The sequence below is a fragment of the Nanorana parkeri genome, unplaced genomic scaffold, assembly GCF_000935625.1.
Source record: "Nanorana parkeri isolate BGI_ZX_2015 unplaced genomic scaffold, ASM93562v1 scaffold256, whole genome shotgun sequence".
Lineage (NCBI taxonomy): Eukaryota > Metazoa > Chordata > Amphibia > Anura > Dicroglossidae > Nanorana > Nanorana parkeri.
The window spans coordinates 868,424-885,858 of NW_017306524.1; the positions used below are offsets into that span (position 1 = coordinate 868,424).

Genomic DNA, 17,435 nt, shown 5'->3' on the forward strand with positions numbered 1-17,435 from the left:
TAAAAAAATGATAAAAAGTAAAAACACAGAAAACATTATTAATGATAATAATCCGCAGAGCCCAACTTGAGACCCCCACAGCCCACCTGAGACCCCCACAGCCCACCTGCGACTCCACACAGCCCATCTGAGACCCCCACAGGCTACCACAAAACGTTTAGATTCTCCCCATGGTGGTGGTGTTGGGGAGTTCCCTCCTTTCAATAATATTGTACAGTTTATGGCTTTCATAGCAGCACATGCCCAGGTCTGCCCTATAGGAACACTGGGGGTGATATACTTCAGAATTCTGCAGCAGAACACAGCCAATGAGGACTATCTTGGGAATCAAATATTCAAACTCATCTATCACCCCCAGTGTTCCTATAGGGCAGACCTGGGCATTTTATGGCCCGCATGCTATATCTGGCCCTTTGCCTGTGCCTTTCTGGCCCACGGCCCGGACATGGGCTGAATGCTGACCTGCGCTCGTTGCTGAGTGACTTACTTTGAATCGTGGGCCCTTGATTGTTGGCGGGCAGTGGCGAGTCAGGAAGCTCACAGGGAAGAGAGGAGCAGAGGCATGTCCTCAGCGTGCGCGGCTTGTGCTTAAGCAGCGTGGGCGTGGCGTGCGGCTCGTATGTGGAGCCGCGAACAGGTAATTCAATTGATAGCGGACTAATCGACAATGGAAAACGTTGACAACGTTTTCCATCGTTGATTTTAATCTACTAAATCGAATAGTTGTTACAGCTCTACTGTAACTAATCACAGCCCTCCTGAGACTCCGGACAGTCCTACTGAGACCCCATACAGCATTCCTGAGACTCCGCACAGCCGTCCTGAGACTCCACACAGCCATCCTGAGACCCTGGAGACATCAGGCCACCACCCTGGAGCAACACAGAGTATGTAGCTTCATATTATTCTGCGTTGCTATATAATGTATTCCTGAGATTTATAGTCCTCTATAGCTGGTGGTATTATGCATTGCTGTATAATATATTGCTATATGGTGGGTCTCCATAGTGGGTCAGTGGCTTTAGACCAGCTTCTGCTCTCCCTTCTTTTGGTGCGGCAGCACCCCTCCTGAACCACCATGAAGTGTAGGCTTGAAATCACTCAAGTCTCTCCTCCATGACAGATTAGAAGGGGCAATGCCTTGAAAATTGAAACAAGCCCAGAAGTGGCTCCTAAATTACCAAAGCAGCACTGGAGAATGAGGTGATTTGAAGGTGGATCAGGAGGGGAAAACATAGGCAAGGGAACAGTTTGTCTAGAGCATTGAACTATGGATTGATTTGTGGGGGCGCTAATGAAAGACTTTCCCCCGGGCGCCTATTTTTTTTACCCAAATAGAGCTTTCTTTTGGTGCTATTTGATCGCCGCTGGTTTTTATTTAATTTTTTTATATAAATGAAAAAAGACTAAAAATTGTGCAAAATAAATATTTTTAACTTTTTGTTATACAAAATATTAAATCAAATCAAATTTCTTCATAAAATTAGGCCAAAATGTATTCTGCTAAATATTTTTTGTAAGTGTATACTAAGTGGTTTGTGTGAATTGGTACCAATTAGAAGTCTTTTGAAAACATGGTTTTTATCCATATGGTGTCAAACAACAAAATCGGTATTGCTCAGGGTAAAGGATTGGTTTAGGAACGATATGGCCGGTATATTTTTTTCAAACCTTGGCGTGTCTGCTAGATAAAATCTTATAATTTGAGGAAGCTGAACCCCCCCCCAGGAAAAAAAAATTATCTACGGCCCTGCCCCAGATAGTATAAATCTTAAAGGTGTTCTAATCCTTTTCACCTGCACTCCATAAGTGACCTTTTAGATAGCTGTGGTGCTTGTAGTGATACCACAGATGGCGCCGTGCAGAAGATGTAATAGAGAACCAGTGGATCATCAGCACACACAAAGGGCTTCTTGTTACCCATGCATTTATTGATTACGTCACATTATGTCTCTGAAACAACGTTTTGGGGTCACACAGGGCCCCTTCATCAGGTTAACAGTGTCACTTTGTCAACCTGATGAAGGGGCCCTGCGTGACCCTGAAAAGTTGTTTCTTAAAAACTTTATGTGATGTGATTAATAAATGCACAGGTAACAAGAAGCCCTTTGTGAGGGCTGGTGATCTACTGGTTCTCTAATCCTTTTCAAGTCTGTCCAAAAGTAAAAAACTTTTTTTGGCTTCAGATACACTTTTTTTAAATGAACTTCAGGGTTTAGGTCCCCAAAATTTAGGAGTGCAGTAGCCCCATAGATTGTCCTCAAGGTTTTCTTCAAACAGACATATTAGAGGTAATAGATATTAGAGAAATAGAGGGGCGGCCACAGTGTGCCAGGTTGCTAAGAGCTCTTAGCAACCTGTAATGGTCTGTTTGGCTTCCCACCCAGCTCACTGAATTCATTGGTTGTCAGAGAGCTGAGCATCCCGCCGAGCTCCTGGGAACCAGTGACATCAGTGAGCTGGGTGGAACCGGTCAGAGAGCTGCTGACAGCATGGTTCTAATACAGCCGCCTATCCCACCGCATTTGCCGCAAAGCACCCTCCCCCCAAGCACCCGCTACCCCAACCAACCTCCCCCCACACACACACACTTTACCACTGCCTCAGGCAGTATATAGGGTAGGGATGGCCCTGGCTGTAGTATACATGTAGATGAGGCTTTGACTGTCTTCTCTATTATCTTGTGATGGGTGGTTACTAAGGAAAAGAAGAACTTTGTAATCCTTACAAATTCTGTGGATACTGGACCATAGCAAGTGTTCCCGTTGAAAGATTTTCTTTTGCATATTCCTGTTTTGAAAACACCTAGAACATTCACCACTTTTTGTCTCAGTGTTAATGTTCACCAGGGCACATAGAGAAACCCAGACAGCAATAAAAATCATACAATAGCATCTTTCTCTGCCTTACTTATGCCTTGATAAGCAGAATTAATACAAATGCTATGTAGCTTTGATAAAAATAGGTTTTGAAACTACTATATCTATAAAATTATAGGTCACATGCTGGTGGCTGCTAAGTCCTTCTGCCAAAATGATATTGATTTCTGGAGAAAATGGCTCAACTGGATTCAACTGTGAACTCTATTTTGCAAGTTCTTTTATTTAAATAAAAATAACATTATTCAGCAAATATGACCTTCTTAAAACAAAACTTTAATAGGACCAAGATCTGGACTGTGGTATTTAAATAGTCATCTACCGTATACAGAAATAGACGACCACAGCAGCTCAATCACTCAGCGTGGGTTACTGTGTGAAAAGAATTTGTGAGATGTGTCGGGATGTGGAAATAATATGAGAAATAGAAGCCATATGGTTGGATTCAAAGGAAATACCAGGCAATTTCTACAACTTTACTTCATTTTTATTTAAAGGGGCAGCTATAATTATATATATATTTACAGTCTATATAATACCTTTGACTGCTATGGATTGTATTTGTTGGCAGCTAAATGAACTGTCATGTTTGAGAAAGATATAGAGGCAGAGGTGTAGCCTTGATGTTATAGCCTACTTTAACTTATCTATTTATCAGCTATTTATTACTACTTTGGATGAAACTGAACTTTGTGTGCCTACCCCTTACCACAGTCAGGTTAAGATTCAACTGGAGTTTGCGCACATACTCCTGTTGCTTCCTGTATGCTATTTAATAAAAAAGTTGATGGTCTATATCATGTTTTTAGTACATGAAGCTCATACTCATATTTGCTTCAAAGTAACTCTGGGATATCAAACTCTCCTAAGGTGTATTTTTCTATTCCTATTGGGATGCTTTGCATAATTTGAACTATATTTAAAGCCAAAGCTTTTTTTTGTTTTGGATAAAATGGATAATGATCCAACTCCTGTAAGGATTTTTTGTGTGTTTATTTAGGATTCTTTCCCACCATATTCTGCTCTGGAGACATGACCTTGAGGGAAAATCTCTAAAGTAAAGGGAATCCCTTCTTAGATAGCTGTCATTGGAACAGGTGTATCCACCAAAGGATTTCCACTCTATTCCTGTCGATATGACTTCTATACAATTATGTATTTCTCATCACTTTCTGTCCCTGGGACAATAGCCACCAGAAAAAATAGACAGTAATTATGCCCAGTGTTGACACAGATAACAATATCTGTGTCCACGTGACGTCTAACCCTTTTCCACTCAATTTAAAACAAGAAAGAGTTTTCATTTTAGTCATACTTTAAGCACAATGTACATTTGATGTAAAGTACAATAGTACCATAAAACCTGGAACAAGAGGTTTTTCAGTTATTTTTTGGGTGTATAGCTTGCAGAGATGTGAACACAACATTATACACCTTTAGGCCCCGTTCCCACTGCGCGATATGCAAATCGCGCGTTTGTAGCGCGATTTGCATATTGCGCGACATATCGAGATTTGCCGCGCGATATCGCGTTCAAGCTTGCATTGAGCAAGCTTGAATCGCGGCTAAATCCGCTCCAAAAAGGGTCCTGCTGTAGCGACACACGACCCGCGACAGCAGGACCCTTTGCCCCATTGAAATGCATTGGAGCGCTATCTCGCGCGGTAATTTGCCGCGATATCGCGGGAATTACCGTGCAATAAATCGCTCAATGTGAACGGGGCTTTAAAGCCTGTAGTTACTACATCTTAGGTGGTCAGTGACCCATATTGTATAGATGGCTTTTTATGTATTAATCTTTTTTTATGGTCTACAATTTGAAATTTAACAAGCTTGTCCAAGAGTTGGTATACCAGGCATTTAAAAATCTGTTTAATTGAAAAAGGCATATTGTTTGTCAGTCATACAAGGTCGGGTCTTACAAGAGACAACATGTTTAGACATGTGGTTTGATTCTTAAAATGATAAAAGTGAATAGGACCACCATAAATATGAATCAATAATGAAACAATGTAGATCAAAGAACATCTAGCAGGCTAGCACTAACATTTGTCACATATACATACATTACATATTGTCTCATATACACTTTGTATATTACTCGGCAATAAGGGCTAGTTACTTGCAATGCGATGTGTTGAAGATATGATGACAACTTACATAAACAGGGACAAGGTTTGTTTTCAACAAGAAATGTACACTTTGTATATTGTTGATATCTCTATATAACATAAATATATCTCCATTTATTATACTACATGTTGTTATTTTTATAGGGTGGAGGCACATGGGGGGCTTTTTTTCTGCCAGGGCTTTTTTTTGTTTAAGATCATTTTTTTTTTTATTTCTGTTGAGTTTAAAATGGAGATGTGCTCTCTTACCATATTTGTTTTCCTAAGACTGTTTCTACTACTTTACCCAGGCTTTTCAGAAGGTGTATAAGAATTCAGTAAGGGCAAACTGAGTCACAGGAACAGAGCTTGAAAGTTTCACAGCCGTTTTGCTGAATTATATATTAAAGGAGAATTATTGGAAGAGTAAAATATACTCTTCCCAGTACTTAGAGCTGGTGTGTGACACTGCAGCTGTCACATGTCAGCTCTATACTGAGAGCTGAGCAATCACAAACCACTGATCGCTCAGCTCACGGCTTCTTCCTGCAGAGAGTGATGACTGTCAGTAACAGCTCCCAGCATGGATTCCCCCGTCTTCTCGCCATTCCTCCAGCACTCATTGGAGGGAAAGACAGGTAAGGGGGCGAGTGCAGCTGCCTCTGGCTCTATACTGGCAGAGCAAGCTGTCAATCAGGCAGCCAAGTTGATCCTAACAATATTGTCAGGATCCTTCTCAGCACTGTAAGCATATAACAGGCAGTAGCTCACTATTTGCTGACATTATTAACCACTTTCGGTCCAGAGCAATTTCTTACTATTTGCACACACACGATAAAATATGAATTTTTGGCTAGAAGACAGCTTAAAACCCCCAAACAGTGATATATTTTTTTAAAGCAGAGGCCCTGTAGAATAAAAAAATTCTAGTTGCAATTTTTGCATGCCACATGGTATTTGCGCAAATGTTTATCAAACCTGTATTTTTAGGATAAAATGCACTAAAACTAAATTTAATGCACAGAAACAGAATATAATACCCAATTTTTTGGTAAAATATAAAAGATGGGGTCACGTTGGGTAAACAAACAGAAACAGGAACCATACCGCACTCCTTACCGGGATTCCCACTTGATGAAGATGGGTGCTCGAAATGACTGCGGATGGCACCGCCACACATGAACAGTAGAAAAATGTCACCAGCACACCATGAGTTGAAAAAGCAAAATATTTTATTGCCAGTAGCTGTATCTGTAGTAGCTGTATCAACCCTGATGAAGGGGACCCTGCGAGGCCCCGAAAGCGCTTGCCAATGAGATACAGCTACTGGCAATAAAATATTTTGCTTTTTCAACTCATGGTGTGCTGGTGACATTTTTCTACTGTTCACGTTGGGTAAACAGATATCAAACATGTCAAGCCTTAAAACTATATTCACACGTGAAGCTGCAAAAAATCTACAATACCCAGAATTTCCTATAGGCCATTTTGCTACAAAAGTGGAAAAACACTTTAAAGGTGCAGCCACACAATGCAATCTCACAAAGATTAACAATGAACTTACAACTGAGCATGCAGGCACTGGTAATATAATGCAACAATCTTTCTAAGAGTATGAGTTCTTAGCTTAGTACACAAAAGACCACATATTATTTTTTATATTGTAATATCCCTAGGTAGGCAGTGCACAGAAATATGAAAAAAGGTTTAAATTACAAAAGACAATGATATATAAAAATGTGGCTATTTGCTATATAAAGGGGAGAAATGACAGAAATCAAGTTTACCATTTTAGGCAGTACTGTTATTTCCTTTCGGCAGGAGCACATCAGAAAATTCTGCCTTGTTCAGAACAGGATCTGTACAAATTACAATGATTATAGTCATGCTGCTCAATTTATAGAGGTATAGATGTGGGATATACTCTAACCCTTGGCCAGTCACCTTTAGAGGTGTTACTTCACCTACTCTGTGGCTGTGGGAGGTATTTGCTTCCCAAAGTGGCCATAGGTTATAAGGACCAGCTGGTCCTGATGGCAGGGTCACGGTTTCTGGCACCATTACATCATCCCAATTGCAGCGAATCAAAACACCACAGGTCCACTTCAAGCAGGCTCCATATAACTATTTTATCAAACCCTAGGGCGTTCTATAAGGACAAGACATATCGTTTTGCATCTGCAAGAAGACCCTATACCAGACTATTAGAAGGAATCATTTTCATCTCCATGTGACTAATATTTTGGATTTTATTATTCCCTCTGCTTTTATGAAGATGACAAAAAATTGCAGACAATATGAAGTCTCATTGTGTACAGGCTAGACTTGTGCGCCGTCAAAACATTTGTTCTGTTTCGTTTCGTTTCGGAATATCCGTTATTTCGTATTTCGTAATTCGTAACTGAACTCAATTCGGATTCGGATTCGTACGAAATACGAATTTTCGTTAGTGGCGGTTATATTTTCGTAACTTTACGAACATTCGTTATGATGAAGTTAAAAAGCAAAATACCTTTGTTAATATTGGAGTGGTAGTTGTTTTTTTATCCGAAATACGAATTCCGTTAACGGATTCCGTATTCCGAATTCCGTATTTCGGACTTTAAAAAAAACTACCATCAACTCCAATATAAATGTACTTTGCTTTTTACCTTCAATATAACGAATGTTCGTAATGGAACGAAAATACGTCAACGGAATTTCGTATTTCCTGCCTGTATTTGTAATGCAACTCTCAGCAGCAGAAGAGAACCTCTGATTGGTCAACCAAAACGAAATACGAATTCCGTTAACGGATTCCGTATTCCGAATTCCGTATTTCGGACTTTAAAAAAAACTACCATCAACTCCAATATAAATGTACTTTGCTTTTTACCTTCAATATAACGAATGTTCGTAATGGAACGAAAATACGTCAACGGAATTTCGTATTTCCTGCCTGTATTTGTAATGCAACTCTCAGCAGCAGAAGAGAACCTCTGATTGGTCAACCAAAACGAAATACGAATTCCGTTAACGGATTCCGTATTCCGAATTCCGTATTTCGGACTTTAAAAAAAACTACCATCAACTCCAATATAAATGTACTTTGCTTTTTACCTTCAATATAACGAATGTTCGTAATGGAACGAAAATACGTCAACGGAATTTCGTATTTCCTGCCTGTGTGTGTAACTGTGTATTGTAATGCATCAGCAGCAGCGGATCCGTATCTCGGATTAAAAAAAATCTTGTCATGCTGTTCAACCTCATTTACAGGGGTAATATTAGTTCCTGTTTCAAAGAAATTCGGATCCGAAATTCGTTAACGGAATTTCGTATTTCGGATATAATTCGGAAACTGCCATTCGGATTTCGGATGCTCCGACATTCGGAATTTCAGGAAAATTCGTACGAATTTTGATTCGTAACGAAACGAATCGCACATGTCTAGTACAGGCCTCTTCCTCCCTGCTGTTTTTGCAGTCACACAATCTGTAAGATTCTTTTGATAGTTTGTGATGTGACCATTTTATTACTTTCGCTACACCACAGGCCTACAGGTCTTGTGAGAAACTTGTTAGCAGCTGGTTTTTAATTTTTCCAGTCTTTTCATATTGTGGACATTTGTCTACTACTGACCTGTGAATTAATCAAATATCTAGAATATCACCCTCTGCTTGAAAGCCTGTGTGAGATGAAAGCAGGATGGGCATGAGGTTTAAGTACCCAATTGGTCCAGTGATCTGGATATAAGTGTGGGTATAGAGCTGCAGCAGGTGGTAATGTATGAAAGGAGTACACAACTAGGTCTCAGTGTTATAGGAAAGTAATGTGTTCTGCTGTCCAGACTGGCTGATTTTGAGGATCATCATGTAACTGAGCAGACCAGAGCTGCTAATGAAGACACTTTGCCACAACTCCTCCAACACACGTGCAGCACACACAACGCTGCGCTCCAGTGACGTCACACGCAGGAAACAGGTTGTGTGTGCTGCACGTGTGTTGGAGGAGTTTTGCTGACACTGTGCCTGAGACGATCCAGCTTCACTTTTGGGATACAGCCAGCGCTACAAGGGAGAAAAATCAAACACTCACCTTGCAGGTACTGAGAGTGGAAACAACTGGGTCCAAGTTTGAAAGCACGATTGCAGGCTCAAGTGTCACTAACTAAAAGCCTTTGATCCAGCTCCATTTGGTGAGTACCCACCCAAGAGGGGCTGTCGGACCACCACTAAGAAATATTTATCATCAACAATATATATCATTAACAATTTCTCTTGCACACGTTTTTTACGTTTTTACGTTTATTTCTCACTGAACACTTTATTTTTAACGTTTTTTAATATATTTTTTTGCGTGGATCGTTCATATATTGTTATATATTTTGATGTCTTTACACAGTGATTGAAATTTTTTTTTTTTTTTATTGTCCCAATCACTATCTGTTTTTCCACAGCACAATTGAATTATTAATTTAATTGTTTCTTTCATGATCCTATGTAAGATATATCACTTGGTTTAGGGCTAGACCGGCTAAACCCTAATTTCACTATATCAAGTGGTTGCACTAAGTTTCATATTATTTATACCTTTAGCGCTTTGATATATATTTTTCCCGATCGTTGAAAGGATTCTTCCATTCTCTTTTAGAGCTGCTTTAGGTTTTAATTTATAATACATATTTCCACTTTAGTCTCTTTTCCAGAAGCGCAGATTATCTATGTTTCATTTTAAGAAACATTTGTGCAAGTAGAGGGACATGCAGCAACAGTAGAGGGACATGGGTTGGGACCTGCCACTAAATTCCCAGAACTGTGTTGTGTTATATGGCTCTTCTGCAAAGTCATTGCATTATAGAATCTTATGGCAGTACCCACATACATGGTGCTGTTGATTTGGTTGGTTGTCATATGGAAACTATCTATCTAGTACACCTACATTATTTCCTCCTCACTGAAAACACACACAAATCTATTTAAGGAAGAAGCATATAGTTAAAAGGTGACTTTTCAATCAGTAAACCTCAGAGGGACACTTGGCTGTAGTTTTTTGTTTTTTTTTCTCAATGCATACATAATACATTTAGCTTAACATTTCAGTTCAAGTCAATGTAGAGGGTGTATCAAATCTAGTAAGTAAAAATCTTTAGTCTCCATAAGAACAGGCTTCACAGCCACCTGAGCAAATATCCAGTGATTCCAGTTTTATGATGCTTTTAATACAGGTAATTAGAACATATTGCAGCTTTAGTTAGAGGTTTCTGTGTGGCATTAATCATTTTTTAATTTTGTAAATCTACTATAACTAGAAAGCCACTTAAAGGCTTCACAGCACTAGATGGTAACAAATCAGAAGTGAACTGTCCATGACAACATTAGTACTAGTTCACCATACCCACTTTTATCCAGACTCTTTCCTTTAATTGTTCTTTCCACTTGCCCAAGTGGAAAATTGTCTTATTATAGAAAGGCTTTTTTGGACAATGGCCTTACTGTTGGCTACTACCTTGGTCTCTAACTGTGATGCTCAACCGCAATGCAGTTATTATAGCAAATAGAAAGTAGTTAAAATATGGTAATTTACCATTTTATTCCAACACAAGTTTTTTCACAATGTACAATGGTGTCTTTTTCATTTAAATTAAATATCTGAGGTTTAAAAGTAGTGGTTTTCCTAAATATACAACAGTGATTTAAAGCTCCAGCCAAAACGTATTTTTTATTAGTTTTGGGTAAAGAACCTCTGTCATTTGTTCTATAGCTAATTCCCTTCACCCTGTGTGGTCACCAGAAAATGAAGCTTAGGTGAATCCCTCCAACATGGGCAAATACACAAAATAAAATTATTTTATTTTAATAGAGTGGGAAAGGGCCAGTTTTAATTGTGGCGTGTGTCCAGTGGGGAGATTTCCCTCACTCCCTGTCTGAAAACAGGGACAGAAGGTGAGGGTAAATATTTCAAGTGGGAACAGACAGCAATAAAAACCTTGTAATATCGTGATATGTCAACGGCACTCCATACAGTGATTAAACCTTGTTTGACTTTCGTTGTGTTTGTAGTGATGACACAGATAGCGCCGTGTTTTCCAGGATCATAGGAGATGAAAATCACCACTATTCAACCAAAAACATGAAGTTAATTTGCTTAGTGATTATGTTGCCCTGAAGAAGGGACCCTACGTGGTCCCGAAACATTGGCTAAATGACGCTTGTGACATGTTACTTCAATAAAAAGCAAATGAACTTCATGCTTTTGGTTGAGTGCTGGTGATCTTTATCTTCTATCAACAATAAAAACCTGACTTCAGTTTTAAGTTCCCCCGATTCTACTCTCAACTAAATAAAGTTGTCAGTGAACATATTTCTATTAATTATCAATCACAATTGCTAGCCTCTTTAAAACACTAGCCATATCACAGTTTTTTGGCTGGGTAGACACCCTTCTTACCAGCACTATCACAGGTGTATGTGCGTTAAAACTGCAGACTAGATAATGCTACACTAGGTGATTCAATATTCTCAATAGACTGGATGTTGGTAGGTGATAATGTTATTATTATTTTACTTGTATCACCATCACACTCTGTAGTGCTTTACAGGTTCATCCAAAGTTATTTTCGTAACTGTTTTCTACATTTCAGTGCTCTTTGAGCAATCATGCAAGCTGGTTTTGCGCAATCACTGCAATGACAGATTAGCACACATTACAGAGCGGTTGTGTAGCCTTAGATCATGGAGGTCAGCTCATACTAAGCAGATTTGTGATTCTCTCTAATGGAACACTGTGCATAACACAGCTGCTCTGCAGGCTTAGAACCTGGAATGTTCACGTGTATTCTCCAATGTCAGCTATTTGGAGCAGCATCCATGAAAATGTGTGATCCAGATAAAAACAAAGAGGGTGCACTTCCATATTTTCTACACATGGCTAATTATCTCCGCATTTCTATTTTTAACAATCCAAGTTTACAACTGGAAACAATGACTAACTCGAAATGAACTCCTAATCACATGACACTACTACAGTGTATCAAAGGATAGCTGCATTTATAGTGCACATCTTTCAGTCCCTTGACTCTGTAGCCTCATAAAAAAGGGAAATGGCATAACATAACTTTGTTTAGTATGAGATACACTCCCAGAATCTGTTTAATCTTCCTTTGCCCTAGAGGAAGCCACTTGAGGCCACTCCAGGTAATTAACCTTGGAGAGCCGGTTGTAGAGTGATATGTTACACTTTACGATTAGGGTATATTTATAAAGTCGTAAATCTGACATTAACCAAACATTCACTGAATGTGAATCTTCCAGGTGCATAGTTTATATGACAGTGATTGATTCAGCACTGGTAAATGTTTGGTGAAAAAAATCACTGCTTTATAAATAGACTCCATAGTGTAGTGCAAGGTGGGAATTGCTTAATAGGCATTTCCTTAAAAGGCATAGTCTAATGCTTTAGGCTGGCTTTACACCTGTGTGTTAACGCATGAACATTTACACACTTTACTTTGCGCACTAACATACATTGCCTTAAGGTAGCCTTATGATTTTGAATGTGCTTCCAATGCAGCCCAGCAAACCAGAAACCACATCTGACTCTTTTTTTTTTATAGCAATGGCACAAGATGTTACATTACCATGCATTGCTGAGTCCTGCAACACAGGTGCATTGCTTTAGTGCATTAAAGTTCTGTTCAAAATGAAGGGCACTGAATACACAAATGCGTGCATGGTACAGTACCATGCCTTGTAGAAATACGCTTGTTACCACAATGCAAAGTGGGGAAGCTGGTCATGATAAATTAAGATTATGTTAGATCATTAAAATATTAATTACGCATTAAAAATATTATATCGACAACTGTAGTATTAATACTTTTTATTAGATGTTACAAAAGATAAGCATTGTTCATGGTGTTCTTTTGATTTTCTGGTTATGAATATGCTACTTGTGACTCCTTACTTTACCCAATATAATGTATGTATAGCTGTAGGGCTCCAAATTGGCTCCCACAATTTCTGGGGATTCCACATAAAATATTGTATTTATGCCATGCAGTTCAATTGAAAACCACGTTTTCTTAGAAGCCTAAGTATAATGTTGCACTAGTGCATACATTCCAACAAAAAATTATTATTTAATCCTTCTACTGTAGCGCTAAATGCATACATTTCTAACAATCATTAGAACATTTTCTAATACCATACTTGCTAAGTGGTGTTCATTTCTAGGTCATATTCAATGACAGTGTAGTGTACATTCAGTGAGAACACATTTTGAGTTATAATTGAATTGTAGGAAGAAGCGCGTGGAAACCAGGCTAAAAGAAAGGTACAGACCAGCAGGTAGGGCAGATACTAAAAAACAAAACAAAGTAAATAAAAATACACAAAAAAAAACATTCTAGAATTCAGCAATGTCCTCATTATCACACCTTGTTGGTGCATCCCAGGTATCCTTCCCCAAGTATATGTTCATAAATCACATTATAAATATGGCCTGAACAGGTGGCCATTGCCATGCTTATACCTTTTGTTCATAGTAAACAACTCTAAAAGATCCTTCTAGGAGGTATAGTTAATTGGCCAAGTTGGAGGTTTTTGTTAGCTGATTACTACTATTTCTGCATCTGGGATGAGATCAAATTCAGTGATATATGAAAGTGCATATTATGCACTTATCCATAAATTTTTTTATTTTCCTATTCATCTTTTTGTCAGAACATGTTTATGCCCAGCATTAGTTTTGGTGTATCTCTAAAGACATTAAAATATATCTAAACCCAAAACAAAAATGTAATGTATTTCATATCGTATTTGCCAGCATATAAGACGACTCGGCGTATAAGATGCCCCCTACTTTTTGTGTTAAAATATAGGTTTTGGGCTATACTCGTCGTATAAGACGAGTATAGCCCAAAATAATGTTTAGATGCACCCACTAACATCCATGGGGGTATTCCCGAGTTTGGCTCAGGGTTAATTTTCTGTACCATAAGCGGTACCCCCGAGCCACACTCGGGATTACAGTCTCTTACCTTGTCCACGATCCCCGCTGTGCCCTCCGTCTTCCGCTGAGTCAATCACAGCAGGCTTTGTATTCATTAATACAAAGCCTGCCGTGATTGGCTCAGCGCGGTATACTGTATGTAGCTTCGGCTACATACAGTATACCGCGCTGAGCCAATCACGGCAGGCTTTGTATTAATGAATACAAAGCCTGTATTCATTAATACAAAGCCTGCCGTGATTGGCTCAGCGCGGTATACTGTATGTAGCTTCGGCTACATACAGTATACCGTATCCTTCCGCATGTACAAGACGACCCCCGATTTTTGGGGGATGTTTTAAGGTCTCAAAACCCGTCTTATATGCCGGCAAATACGGTATTCCATTTATTTTAACATAGTAAGTCTACAAGTAGCCTGCCTTAGGTTGACAATGCTCACTCTGTGTACTCTTTGTATAGAGCAGTCATATTAGGCTTCCTGCTCCTGGTTAGGAGTGTTAGGAGCTCACTGGGTTTCTGGTAGATGCAACAGGTATTTGTCTGTACTTTCTGTGTTTTAAGAGATAAAACATAGGGAAATATGCATGTATTAAAGAGATGCACTGTATGTTTTTTTATTTTATTTTGCCCAGACATACACTTTAAGCTTACCCATTCAAGTGTTCTTTATTACCCCACTTGGTTCATAAACTCTAGATAATTTATTCCAGCTTCCATAATGTACACTGTTGCATTGTCATAGAAAACCTGTTCAAAGTGTACTGGTTCAAAATAATGATATTGTACCAGGAATTATACAGAGTCCCCGTGGAATGGTACGAGAAATATAAATGGTGATTCTTATCTACAACGGTCTAATTTTACAAAGCACTAGCCCATTATTGTTTCTTTACCTAATCTAACTTTAGATATGGGATTACAGCATTGCTTTTTACGGGTTTTGTCTTTATTTCATTATATGCTTCATTGTGCAGTGTCATATCCCTGCCATTATACTCTGAATAACTGTAATCCATTTGTACAATTGGTTGCAATTTCCTCTACTTTAGCCCTGACGTTAAGTTATTGTCTACACGTGTTCATAGTCATCTAAATGAGGAATGTCAGGAGAGTGGTGCTAAGTTCACTTTTACACACGTGTGAGAGATTAATGCTTGTGGTTATTGCCCAATCTTGAGCACATTTACTCATTGCTGCACCTCTGCCCCCTTATATGACACTTAGGCAAAATATGGGTGATAAGACAAGCCGTGATTATTCCACTTAATTTTCTGTTCTGAAAACAAAATCTCTCACTGATGTGGAATTTCTTGCTGCCAAATGTACAAAATTGGATCTGAAAAGATGTGACCCCCACTTTGTATAGTGCATCATTTATCTGTTTCCTAATCTTTCAGTTATTTAAAGAGTCAATCAACAAATTGCTTTATAATTGACTATACTTTACAATAACCCTAAGAAATGCAGTGTAACATTGTCTGGTTTATATTAAAGATGATCTTTATGGAAGCAGTAAGTTTATTTTTCTGTATTGAAGCATTTCTTATTAGCCTCTGCATAGTGTTGAAAGAAAAACTCGTAGATGTTATCTTTTATATACATATCTGTACCTCATTGTAACAAATTGGGTTTACGGAACTAATTACACTTATATAGCATGTGTACTATTTCAAATATATTATATAAAATATGTATAATTCTGTTTATAAGAAGTTGCTTATGTTATAAAAAAAAAGAGTCCATTTTGAATTTGAGCTTAAAGTGAACCTTTCCTGTCCCAAAAAAACTCATTCATTTTGCAAAATTTGACTTCTTGTAGGAGCCTAGCCTTCATATCTAACCACTCTACCTGGCTGCTGACATATGCAGAGAGAAGTGTCTTATAAATCAGAGAAAGAGGTGTCTTTGATGTGCTTGGCAGGCTGGCTTAATGTTCTTTTTGCTATGCAAGAGGTAAAATGGTGACGTGCAGCAGGGAAATAACTGGGTCTTTGGAGAAAGACTGGAGCAGAGTTATTGTTCACGGACTGTGCATCAGGGATTTGGTATTAGGTTTAATATTAAACGTTTATATTTGATGACAGTTTCTGTAAGCATGGGCAAAAAAGGGTTGCTTTAAAGGAGAGTGATGATACACAGTGTCAAAATTAGTTGTCTTTAGATGTGCAGATCAGTTCTCCTTAGACTGCTTCGGTACTAGCAGCCTGACTCTTAGTCATTATGGTCAAACGGTGCAATTATATAATATATAGGTTAGTGCTAAGTGCCAGCATTTAGGGGAAAATTGATGCAATTGTTTAGGAGATGCATGCATGCAGTATCTGAGTGTTTCTTACCTTTAAAAGTTGGGGGCAACTTTAAGGTTGGAGAAGATGTAAATCAACTTTTCTGTGCAGATATACTGCATTTGTGTGGGTACCTATTACCTCCGTTCTGAGGTTGAAGAAGATCTAAAACAACTTTTCTGTGCAGATATTCTGAAGGTGTGTGGTTACCTATTACCTCCATTCTTGTGTGATTCAATTTAAAGTCCATCTGCAACCTATTTTTTTCTGTCATGATAACCACTAGTCACAGGGACAGAAAGTGAATGAAAATCTCAGATGGCAATACAATCCTAACAGAACTTCTAACCCTTCCATGCACTTTTCTTTTAATTGAGTTTAGAAAAACTTGGCTTTAGGATCTGAGGCTTATCATTTTAACTTCTAGGAAATGGACAGTAAATTCTTTGCATGGTTTTTTTTTCCCTAAGGTTTATCTCTTCAACGGGCAGGGTGGCCCGAATTATGGTGTTTATTTATTTAGTTCAGGTATTTTTATAGCAATGACCATTTTACACAGCGTTTTACATACTGCACATTCATATCTATCTGCCCTCAAGAAGCTTACAATATAAGGTTCAAAAACTGTGGAACCAGCACATCATGATCTTCCAAAGAAATTCAAACTTTATTCCACATGCATCTATACAAAGCACAACTGCTGACGCGTTTCTGCCTCACTCGGCCTTAGTCATAGCAAGTTTGAATTTTTTGGGAAGATCATCGTGTGCTGGTTCCACAGTTTTTGAGCCTATTACTCCGGAAGAGTCATCCATGCACCGAATGTGGATTGCGGGGGCGCATGATAGGGGCAAGCTGTGCACTTTGTGTTTTCAGTTTACAATCTAAGGTCCCTATCTCACATGCATACATACAGGAGCAAATTAACCTACTAGCATGTCTTTGGAGTGTGGGAGGAAACATGAGTACCCAGAGGAAACCCACGTAAGCACAAGGAGAACATGCAAACTCCTTGATTCAAACTCATCTGGGCAGTATTTGAACCAGGGACCCCCAGTGCTGCAAGGCAGAAGCGCTAACCACTACACCACTATGTTAATAAATATATTATATACACACACAGTATATATATATATATATATATATATATATATATATATGTGCATTAC

At 38.7% G+C, this 17,435-nt stretch overlaps 1 protein-coding gene across 1 annotated transcript in view; it reads left to right on the forward strand.

Annotated features, from left to right (window-relative positions):
* ADAMTSL1 (ADAMTS like 1) overlaps positions 1 to 17,435 on the forward strand; it is a gene marked incomplete at its 5' end in the record, with an annotated part of 230,910 nt that overhangs the window by 143,735 nt on the left and 69,740 nt on the right. The window lies entirely within an intron of this gene.